This window comes from Pinus tabuliformis, chromosome 4_1, assembly GCF_031772625.1.
Source record: "Pinus tabuliformis cultivar Carrire ecotype Pingquan chromosome 4_1, CPIR1, whole genome shotgun sequence".
Lineage (NCBI taxonomy): Eukaryota > Viridiplantae > Streptophyta > Pinopsida > Pinales > Pinaceae > Pinus > Pinus tabuliformis.
In genome coordinates this window covers 291,832,662-291,845,030 of record NC_142303.1, presented here as the reverse complement: position 1 = coordinate 291,845,030, position 12,369 = coordinate 291,832,662, and positions in this window count along the sequence as shown.

Below are 12,369 nucleotides of genomic sequence, written 5' to 3'. Positions count from 1 at the left end.
TATTTTATGTATGAGTTTACTGTGAATTTGTAGGTTCTGCAACAGGTTGCAGGCATAATTCTGGAGGACACAAAGGGACGGAGTGATTCAGAGGAATCGTAATGGATTTCGAATCCAAGTGAAGAGACAAAGGAAGCTCTAGAGGAATGGCGTAGCAAGGATGTGCTTAAGAGTTAAGCTTAGAGAAGCTGAGTAGTGGAAGACAGAGTTTTGAAGAACAGGTAGAGAAAGAGGAGCACGATATAGAAGAATCGAAATGGATCATTGAATCCATTAGATATTTGCAATAAGGACAAAGATCAAAGGAGTGTGAGGAGTTTAAGCTTAAAAGGAAGAGCGAGCTGCGAATGAGCAGAAGGCCGGAACCTTTAAAGAAGCCAAATCACCGAGAAATTGAAGAAAACAACGTAACATTCCAAGTAAAAGGGACGAGCGGAGAAGTCCAGAATTGATACTCAGCAGCCGTTGGATCTTCAAAGATCAACGGCTACGATTGAAATCACAATCGCATTTCAGAGGTGCCAAGGGACGGTGATAACAAACCCAGCGATACTCTGACGAGCGATGTGGCGATATCGCCGACAAACCCGATCGACGATCGACTCGTCGGAGGTTTAAAGCGGAAGGAGTCAGATACGGGTGGATGAGCGATATCCGATAGCAATTATCGGAATATCGGAGCTCGAAACCATCGAAGTTCGGCGCAGCAGAAGTGTGGAGTAAGTAGTGATTGGACCTAACAACAATCATAGTCACAGGTCAATAGTATTTGAAGTCCGTGTATGCTTCTTGGAGGGGAATTTCCTTTGTATTCCTGTGTATTATCGTGCGTAATAGTTGATATGGTTCCGAGGGTTCTGTGGGAAAAAGCGCTAATAATGTTTCCATTAGCGATTGTGTAGTCGCATGTCAGAGGAAAAAGGGGTGATACGACACACAAGTGGTAAGACCGTGGAACTTGCGATGTCTGAACATGATAAAGGAAAAAGTGTTATATATATATGGCCGAGTAGTTAACCAAAGGCATAACCTATGGTTCATACAATTCCGAAAAGAGGTTTCAGGCGGGGTGATTGGGTTCCTATGCACAGGAATTGATGAATGGGCCATGACCATTTAAGGTCTAAATATTTGACTCCATTGTAGAGTTAGATACCTGGGATAGTTGTGGATGCATTGTTGAATGCATACTGTGGGTATGTGCGGGTGTAACTCTGCACTATTTGTGGTATCAGAGCAGATTTGTAATCTGTAAGGAGAAATTTTGAAGTTCTGGAAGATTGTAGCATTCCAGCAGAGGCTTGGAGTAGGTAGGAACAGAGAATTCCTTAAAGTAAAGAAAAAGCAGGATTGCTTAATGCAAGTTTTGAAGGAAAGAGGACTTGAGGGACAAAACAAAGGACAATCCATTCAAAGTGCAGAAGAATGGGTGAAACAAGATCATGCTGAGATCTTGAAGGCGAGGTAATGTGTTCTGTTTTAAATTAAGAATGTGTGTTTTTATACTAATGCATAGGTGACAACAAGAGAAGCTGTGAGAGAAGAACCAGGTGAGTTCTTGAAGACAGAGTAAGGAGAATACTCTAAAAGAGAAGTGGCAGTGAACCTGAAGAATCCAACTGAACCTGAGGACAACTGAAGTGTTCTCAAGAGAGAGTGAGCGATTGCAGAAGCCTAGAAGGAGCAAAGGTGTTTCTCAAGGGGAGGTTCCAGACAAAGGACCCGTGCTTACCAAAAGACTGAGTGAGGAGAGCTTAGTGAGGTAAGATTGCAGCCAGGAGGACTAGCTGTTGCAGAGGCTTGTTGCAAAGGAGCTCATGAAGAAAGAAGAGAAGAAGATGACTACTGATAGTCATAGTAGAGGTTCAGAGAGAAGCCACAACAAAGGATATAAGAAAGAGGATGCCAAAGCAAATGGCAAGAGGATGAGTCAAGAAGAAATTGACAAAGAGGTTGCTGAATTAAAAGAACAACTCAATGCATTAAGGAGAATGCTTGAGGAAAGCCAGAGACTAGGTTGGGTCTTGAGGAAGAAGCCAGTGGAATGGCATGAAATACAGAGAAGGCTACAACAAAAGCAAGTGAAGTGACCTAGGAAAAATTCAAGGAAGTTGAGTTAGAAATGGAAGAATCCATTTGTGAACCAAAACAAGGAGAATTTCCAGGAGACAGTGAAGATGAAAACTTGAAGATTGAAACTTCAAGTGAGGCCAAGGGGTCTAATGATTTTAAATCTGACAATTTATGTGTGTATGCAAGTGAAACATGTAAAAAGGGACAGTTGGCTGATATTGTCATGAAGAAGGAAGAAGACCAGCGGAATCAAAATTCTGTTATGGAAAAAGATGAGATAGATAGATCTCATATACAGCTGGAGAAAGATATCAAGCAACCAAGTGAAGAGCTTGAGGAGATTGAAGAAGAAACTATCAAAGAATATCTGAATCATATGAATGATTTAGAACAACAAGGAGATATGATGGCTAAACCATCAAGTGAGACCTTAGGGTCTTATATTTTGAAACTGATAGTTTGTGTATGATGACAGATATTGCAGGAGAAAAGCAGCCATTTGAAGATATCTTCAAAGAAGATAAACAACAAGGGGCTGAAGGCCTTGAGGAAGAGACTATGTTCGCTGAAAACATAGTAAAGGATCATCAATTCACTATGATGATAGGCACAGTGGAGATAGCCATGGAAACTATTGAGACAGATAGTAGGGAAGAAGGACATCTACTGAAAGATGTTAAGAAGGAGGAACCATATGCAAAGGATTTAACCTTGGGAAAAGGAACAGTAACAAAGGAGTGTTTTGAAGAGGATGGACAATCTTTTGAAGATGTCAAATGTCTGGAGGAGTACTCTAGGAGAATAGAGTATGATGAAGAAGACGTCTTGAATGAGAGAAGTAGTGATTTACTACAGCAGAAAGACCTTGAGAGTACAAGGGTCAAAGGAAGACAATATTTTAACACTGTAACACAGCATGTGAAGAATGAAGCTGGAAGAAGAGAGCATTGTGATGAAGTGCTTACTAAGTGTGAAGAGGAAATTAAACTGTTGGAGAAACTGATGAGAGAACCTGACGGTAGAACATAAGCTGCAGTTATAGTTTCTGAAGAAGAAGATGTGTCTCAAGTAGCCATGGAGACAAAAAGATGTAATAATTTGTTTGCAGGTTCATTAAAAAGCATGAATGAGTATGAGTATGTGATCAAAGAGATTGAGCAGAGATTGTTTGAAGATGGGAAAGAGGCAGTAGGAATCAAACAATTTCAAAGTGAAGATAACCAACAGTAGGTTAAACCCTTGCATGAAAGCATCATTAGAACAGATGGTGTGGAAGGGAGACTAACTGACAGTCTCACGAATTCTGCTGAGAATTTGAATCAGCATACTGATATGCTGATAGAGGAGGAGGAAATAGAGCAACAAACTGAAATGTTGCCAAAGAAAGAAGGGGCACCAAGGCCTCATGTTTTTAATTTTAACAAGTGTTTTGTGAGTGCAGGTTTTGTTGCAGATGCTAAAGGAGATTTGGCACAAGTGAATAGCCAAATAAAGGTGAAAGAAGGAGATTCTGTGGAAGAATTCTTTGGAGAAATTAATTTGTTGGAAAGAATGCTGAACAATCATGAAAGAGGGTAAGGATGATAGGGAGGTAGTTAGTAAAGCAAGTAAACCAAAGAATGAAGCAAGTAAAAGAGAGGTCAGCATAGGAGTCACAACAAGCGTTGAAGCAAGAGCAAGCAAACCAAAAGTTGGAGCAAACAAAGAAAAAGTCAACATAGAAGACAGCAACAGTAACTTGAAACAAAGAGAAAGAGACAGAAATACAAAGCAGAAAATGGACCAGTTCAAAGATATGTTGGACATAGAAATTGAAGAAATGTGGGAGCTGATGATGAAGCGGTCCAAATGGAAGAAAATGGTAGCAACAGCAAGCAAGATCAATCAGAAGTTGAACCTGATTGACAGGAAGAAGAAAATGGAGCAAAAGACAGCAAAAGTGCACCAGCAACAAAGGAACAAAGCATCTGGACAGTTACAAAACAAAGTGTGGGATCCAGGAAGACAAAGATCAGAAGACACATGATCAGGGGATCATGAATACTTTCTACTTTAGGAGTCTGATGCAGGAGCATTCAGCCAAGGGAAAATCATTGTAAATAGTAGACATAGGGGGTCATGCATTTTAGGAAATAGTTTTCCTAACTCTCAAGTCAATGTAATATTTAGGCTTTTAAGTGATTTAATTAGATAGTGGGAGAATATGTAAATTCTCTCAAAACAAATAAATGAGAACATGAGTGGTGAATAAATGACAAAGAGTTAGAAGTCAAATCCAACTCTTAAACAGTTCCATGATTCTAGGAACAAGAGAGAGATTTTAGGCATTAAATGGGAAGCTGATAAGAAGACTTTTATGTTTTAAAACAGAGGAAAAGATGGAATGTATAAAGTCTCAAGGAGACTTATCTACTACATATGTATGCATACAAAGAGCTTTAGGGCTTTTGTTAGAGGAGTGATCGGATCCTTCAGTGATCCAATCCAATGTGTTCTTATAAATAGTGAACCTGCGCGTTCAATAGGAGGAGGTCATGAATAGTAGAATTAGGCCTCTGTGTGTGTGTGAGACCGAGGTGTCTCGGGTGTAATCTGTGCTTTTATATTAATATATGCAGAGTTATTTCCTGACTGTGTCAGAACATTGAAGTATTTTATGTATGAGTTTACTGTGAATTCGTAGGTTCTGCAACAGGTTGCAGGCATAATTCTGAAGGACACAGAGGGACAGAGTGATTTAGAGGAATCACAATGGATTTCAAATCCAAGTGAAGAGACAAAGGAAGCTCTGGAGGAATGGCGTAGCGAGGATGCGCTTAAGAGTTAAGCTCAGAGAAGCTGAGCAGTGGAAAGTGGACTTTTAAAGAACAGGTAGAGAAAGAGGAGCACGATTAAGAAGAATCGAAATGGATCATTGAATCCATTAGAGCTCTGCAAGAAGGACAAAGATCAAAGGAGTGTGAGGAGTTTAAGCTTAGAAGGAAGAGCGAGCTGCGAATGAGCAGAAGGTCCAAACCTTTAAATAAAGCCAAATCGCCGAGAAATTGAAGAAAACAACGTAAAATTCCAAGTAAAAGGGATGAGCGGAGAAGTCTAGAATTGATACTCAGCAGCCGTTGGATCTTCAAAGATCAACGACTATGATTGAAATCGCAATCGCATTTTAGAGGTGCCAAGGGACGACAATAACAAACCCAACAATACTTCGACGAGTGATGTGGCGATATCGCCGACAAACCCGATCCGCGATCGGGTAGTCGGAGGTTTAAAGCGGAAGGAGTCAAATACGGGTGGATGAGCGATATCTGATAGCGATTATCGGAATATCGGAGCTCGGACCCATCGGAGTTTGGCGCAGCGGAAGCGTGGAGTAAGTAGTGACCGGACCCGACGACAATCATAGTCGTGGGTCTATAGTATTTGAAGTCCGTGTATGCTGCTCGAAGGGGAATTTCCTTTGTATTCCTGTGTATTATCATGCACAATAGTTGATATGGTTCCGAGGGTTCTGTGGGAAAAAGCGCTAATAATGTTTCTGATAGCGATTGTGTAGTTGCATGTCGGAGGAAAAAGGGGTGATACGACACACAAGTGGTAAGACCGTGGAACTTGTGATGTCCGAATGCAATAAAGGAAAAAGTGTTATATATATATGGCTGAGTAGTCAACCAAAGGCATAACCTATGGTTCATACAATTCCGAAAAGAGGTTTCATGCGGGGTGATTGGGTTCCTATGCACAAGAACTGATGAATGGGCCATGACCATTTAAGGTCTGAAGATTTGACTCCATTGTAGAGTCAAATCCCTGGGACAGTTGTGGATGCATTTTTGAATGCATATTGTGGGTATGTGCGGGTGTAACCTTGCACCAATGCTCAAGAACCTGAACATCTGACTTGGGAGCAACAAGGAATATATTTTCCTTGTAAGTCAATCAAGAAGATGCCTCTACACATAACACTGTGTTTTGGTCCACCACAATGGGACCAAATGCAACACAAAACAGTTGTGGGCAATCCATAATGTTTTTATAAGGCCCTTGATCTCTAGGGATGATAAAGAGTAAACAATAAAATAGGCATTGACCAATTGCAATCCAAAGTGTTGTTATAAGCGCATTGATCTTTAGGGTTGATAAAGAAAGAGTAAACAATAAAATGGGAATTGACCAATCGCCCAACATCAAGGGTTAGGGATGGGAATTCATTTGGCTAGCATTTGACCAACTCGATTGTAAATAAGATAGCTTAGTTTTTTGGTAACCATCGCAAAGAATAGAAGGGCAAGGAAGCATCTTTGGTGGATGGAGTGTAATAAGCTATTTGATTTAGATTTATATTGTTTGATGGAAAGGAATTTGGAAGGTCCATGGAATAGTCTCAACTCCTCAAATTAAGGATCAAATCCTAGAACTTTTAACATATGTGCGGATGAAGGGGCACATCATTTATCATATACTTTCTCAAAATCAATTTTTATTAATAGAGCATACCGATCTACCTTGACCAACATAGTACCAAATCCATAATAAACTTCCTTTTCCCATACAATAAATATCCTCGGAGATTCCAATAACTAATTTACTTGTCTCGATGCAATTAATTGTGTGATTAAAAAAAATCTTTGTATTTGATGCATACATATACAAGTATGAAATATGATTTTAAACTAGGCATATGCAAAAATTGACTATTTATGAAATTCATATGATCCCTAACAATTCAACACCACTTTCAGAATCCACAAAATTGTTATGCTTCTCATAACAACATATGTAATACACTCAAATTGAATGACACCTTTTAGTAATAAAGATAAAAAGCATAGCTACATATCGATTAAGAACCATTTGTAAGTTCCTAAGCAAACACAACATTCAAATATAACAAAATCACAAAAACATAAGAATATACCACCTAGACATAGGCATTGACTAGGGATACCACCTTCAAGTTGAGATATGAGGGAGAAATTCTTCCTACCTGTAGTATAACTTAGACATAACCTCAGTCTATGCTACCATATGATTTCAGCCAAATAATTTCAACTGCCAGTTAATCAAAGGTTGTTGTAACACCCTTTATCAATACTCAATATACAGTAATCTCCAAATATCAACACTAGATATGAGGGAGAAATTCTTCCTACATGTAGTATAACTTAGACATAACCTCGGTCTATGCTACCATATGATTTCAGCCAAATAATTTCAACTGCCAATTAATCCAAGGTTGTTGTAACATCCTTTATCAATACTCAATATACAATAATCTCCAAATATCGACACTATTAGAGTCTTTCAAAAACAATGCTAAGATTTTAGGAGAACGATTCCAAACAATTTTGGTTAGGGCTATGCTTTGATATTGTGGCACTTAAGAATCCACAAAATTGTTATGCTTCTCATAACAACATATGTAATACACTCAAATTGAATGACGCCTTTTAGTAATAAACATAAAAAACATAGCTACATATCGATTAACAACAACCATATGTAAGTTTCTAAGCAAACACAACATTCAAATATAACAAAATTACAAAACATAAGAATATACCACCTAGACACAGGCATTGACTAGGGATACCACCTTCAAGTTGAGATATGAGGGAGAAATTCTTCCTACATGTAGTATAACTTAGACATAACCTCAGTCTATGCTACCATATGATTTCAGCCAAATAATTTCAACTGCCAATCAATCCAAGGTTGTTGTAACACCCTTTATCAGTACTCAATATACAATAATCTCCAAATATCGACACTATTAGAGTCTTTCAAAAACAATGCTAAGATTTTAGGAGAACGATTCCAAACAATTTTGGTTAGGGCTATGCTTTGATATTGTGGCACTTAAGAATCCATCACTAGATCATTTACATGTAATTTTTGTTGAAGAAAGTGTAACTAGGTTTGGTCTTCATAAATGTAAATTTGATCTTTGTACTTGTAAAAGAAAAAGAATTATTATTTTTGTAATTATCAAGAATGAGTTTCTTGCCCATTTGATAGGTCAAGCACATGTTGTAGTGCTTCTAGGAAAGTCAAAGAGTCAATGTAATTGTTTAAAGACCCTTGTGGGCATGTTACACAATGTAAATCGATGTACTAGAGTCAAAGAATGACCTCCAAGCAAAGTCATAAGCATCCTCCATATGTCGGCCTCAATAAAAGAAGCAATTCAAAATTTGAAAGACAAGTCGGCCTAATAGGAGGGACAAACTCCTATATATAGGGCCATTTGACCTCACCAAAAGACCACCAAGTGATCTATGAAATTAGCGAAGAGAAAAGGGCTAGAAGAGGTGCGAAAAAGGCAAGAGAAGGTGTCTTTACTTCAATGAAGGAGGGATAGAAGGCCCAGTTTGGAAGGTTGATTTCAGGGCTAATTACAATCGCACGTGCGAGGAAGAAGAGGCTCATTTTGCTGCAATCTCATACCTGCTATTACAGTCATGTGAAGAGGCTTGTTTGGGCTAGCAAAGAGTGCTAAGTAGGCCTCTCACTCAAGCGAAAGAAAGAGAATGTGCAAAGCTGCAATTCTTGAAGGTATTCTCAACATGTGTGAAGAAAAGGAAGAGATACTAATGTTGTTCCAGATTTGCAATCACAATGAAGAAAAGAGAGCTTAGTTGGGTTAGTATCAAGGTCTTCTCCTTGATTAAGAAAGGCTCCATCTCAAGTGAATAAAGAGAAGAAGAATGTCTCTTCTAAGGTATGCATGACTAGGGTTGTTGTAGTAAAGTCATTAGTGAAAGAAGGACGAAGAAGGAGGTCAAAGTGTTGCAAGAAGAAATAATCTCAGATCAAAGGGAAAGGCTTGAATTGTGCTTGGAGGATCTTCTTGTCAAGGGTCTAGGGTTTGTTATTTGTCAATTGAAGCTTCAATAAGAGAAATTTGCAGAAGGGTTTTCCTCTCTAGGAGTGAGAGGTTTTTCCTTGGATGAGAGCCAACATCTTGTGTTCTTGTCTCCTTTTGTTTTGGTAACTGTTTGATGAAGTAAGAGAACACACTCTAATAATAATAAGAGAATATTGTGCTAATAAGAAAAGTAAAAAGTACTTCACAAATTGTTATCATTGTCAGAAGAATCTCACTATACCTAGATGCCATAGATTCTTCAACATGGTATCGGAACAAAAGTGACACATCAAGGAAGGGCATCTTAAGAGCACATAGAAGATTGAAGCAATAAGATCAAGAAGCAAGGGCACACAAAGGTTGAAGCATCAGATCTACAAGTAAGAGTTCCAAATCCATCAAAGACAATAAGAATTAATATCTTCTCTCCTAGATCCATCAAGAAGGACTACCATCCTGGGAACAAAGAAAGAAGAAAAGCCTTCCATCTAAAGGCATCTACAAGAAGTTCATCTAAGAAGAGCTTACATCAAAGACTTATCATCTTCAAAGGAAGGTACACAGATCCAGACTCAGCATTGAAGATATGCAAATCTACACATTGAGAAGTTTTCATCAACAAGCAAATATCTCACAAGGCACCTTGAAGAACTCCAAGATCCAAGAAGCTGAGACTTCATTCATCAAGGAAGCAACAAGATCTCCTCATCACTAACACTCTTAAGTATTTTATGTCCTCCTTTGAAAATACCAAAATATCTTTTTGCAAGGAAAACAACAAATTGGTTGGGACTGCTAATTTCCTTGCATGGAAAAAGAGGACTGATCTGCTTCTCAAAGAAAATGAACTTCTGGACTACATCAAAGGGAATGTCTTTGTTCCTGCTAAGGAACAAGCTCAAGCCCTAGCAAATTTTAATAAGGATGAAACAAGGGCTCAAAGGATTTTGATAGAATCCATCAAGGACCCTCTCATTCCTTATGTTTCCAAACTTGAAACATCTAAAGAAATCTATGACAAGCTGGTGGAGCTATTCTCAGCTAGTACAGCTGGAGAATTGATATCGTTGCGTAATGAACTATATAAAATGAAGATATCCAGGGAAGAAGGAATAACTCCCTACTTCATGAAGGTCTTTGAGATGAGAGACCAACTGCAAGAACTAGGAGAAGTTATGTCAGACAGAGAAATAACAACTGTGGTGCTCAATGCATTACTTGAGGAATGGTGCAACTTCACATCAAGCATATATGCCAAGAAGGAAGCTACCCCATTAATTGAACTTTGGTCTCTATGAAAAATTAAGGAAACTAGACTCAAAGCCAAAGTTGACGTGGGATCAAAGGAGCAGACGTTTGCTGCAATGACCAAGAGAAAAGGGAATTTTGGAAAGTTTGGTCCACAGAGAAAGGGTAAAAGATATGTCGAAAGTCTAATGATTTCGCTGCCAAGAATATGGACACTATAATAGGGATTGTACTAAGTTCAAGAAGGACAACAATAAGAGGAAACGAGAAGAAGCCCACATTACCCAAGAAGTGAAAGAAGAAGATAAGAAGCAGAAGAAGGAAGACCCTCTAAATCTCTACTATGACTGAGACCAACTTCTTCACATAAGTCTTCTTTAAAGTTTTGGGTACCATAGGAACATGTAACCGTAGGATAGAATGCATGATTTATAAGAATGACATCTTCAGAAATATAGGAGAATTTTGCAGAGATAGCTCAGATAAAGATATTCATGTAGGAAGGATGTAGCCATTGAATGACCTCATCAATGCATAAAGGAATAATCATGATCAAGAATAATCATCTTAGAAGGCCACTATCATCATCAAGGAGGAACATTTGCAGGATGAGAACTACAAAGATCCTCCGATGAAATCTTCAATAGAAGATTCATGATCTTCAGAAAGGCAGATGTCTTGATGGGAACTCCACTTATTGGGATTCAAGAAAAGATTATATGTGGGCAAGGAAAGATGTAGCAAAGCAAAGGAGATTGAGGTAATCTCAATCTAGGAAGCTAACAAAAGAAACTGAGATGATGAAGGAAAGAACTAAGATGAGGTATGTATGCGTCTATGTTTTCAGTTAAAGTCATGTCATCATTTGTACCAATAAGAATGGAGAATTTCTCTGGTAGCAGGGTAGATATCTTTCATTGAAGAAAATGCACGAAGGCATGGTTCACTCTCTAATCAAGACCAACATGAGACATGTCCTCATATGGAGTATGAGGTGGTTGACAAAGAAAATATATAAAGAAGCATATATAGATCAAGGATAAGAGGACACCATGGACACCAGGAACCATCATTCGGCAGATTTGTTGAAGACATCTCTTGGAAGAAGGCACGAGAATTCTGACAAAGGAAGAAAAAGATCAAAGGACCCTTGACACCTGGAAAGGTCTTGGAGATGTGAAAATGCAGGAAGTTGATGATTCAAGCCAACAAGATGTCATGATGGAAAGCCATCTCGTAAGGTACTATTTGATTTAATGTTATGCTTTGATTTCTAGAATAATATCTGGATGAGTTCATGCAGGGCTATCGGAACAAGAGTTGTAAGTACAAGTACAACTAGCATTCATGTGGTGGATGGAAATTCCTGAAAGAAGCATGATGAGAAAAAAGTAGCCATATAACGAAGGCTCCACATATGTATCAAGAAGGCCACTTTCCATGAAGAAAGGAATGACATGCCGAACTAAGAAGGAAAGTGAACGATGGCTGATGCCTACAAAGAAGAAGCTCGACTGAATTTCATGACATCAAGGAAAGAAAGTGATCAAGCGGTTGAAGGACCCACAAAGAAGAAGTTGCTGATGGAAAGAAGAGTACTTGGTTGAGAGGGAGCTCTGAAAAGTCCCTAATTAAGAGGAAGCTTAGGCAAGTTCCTGATCAAAGGGAGCTTGGGTACATTCCTTCACAGGAATGGGAATATATTCCCTAGTTAAGAGAGAGAGATAGACACAACACTCTTGTCTTCACTTGGGAAGAAAGAATGGAGGATTGGGTAATCATCTCTCATCTGATGCTCTTTGAGGATGTGTAGGGCATCCAAGATAAGAGTAGGCAAGAGGAACGATATTATTTGAGTTTTGGGAACCCAAGATAAGAATAGTCCAATAAGGCCATACTCATTGAACACCTGGGTGGGTATGTACCTTGAGAGACAATGATGATGGTGTTTATAATCATTGGTATCGCAACCATTGTGCTCTGATCTAATGAGAGATAGTTGTCAGTCAAGGACTTGTTGTGGAAACAATGTGTAGGAATTTACAAGGTAAGTTCCTCAGATAGAACACCAAAGGACACCGCTCACAAACAGATCACAAATCAATACACCAGTATTCTTGACATGGTTAAAACCCTCAAAGAGGGAAACAGTCCACGACCTGAGCCAACGCGGCCACTTTAGG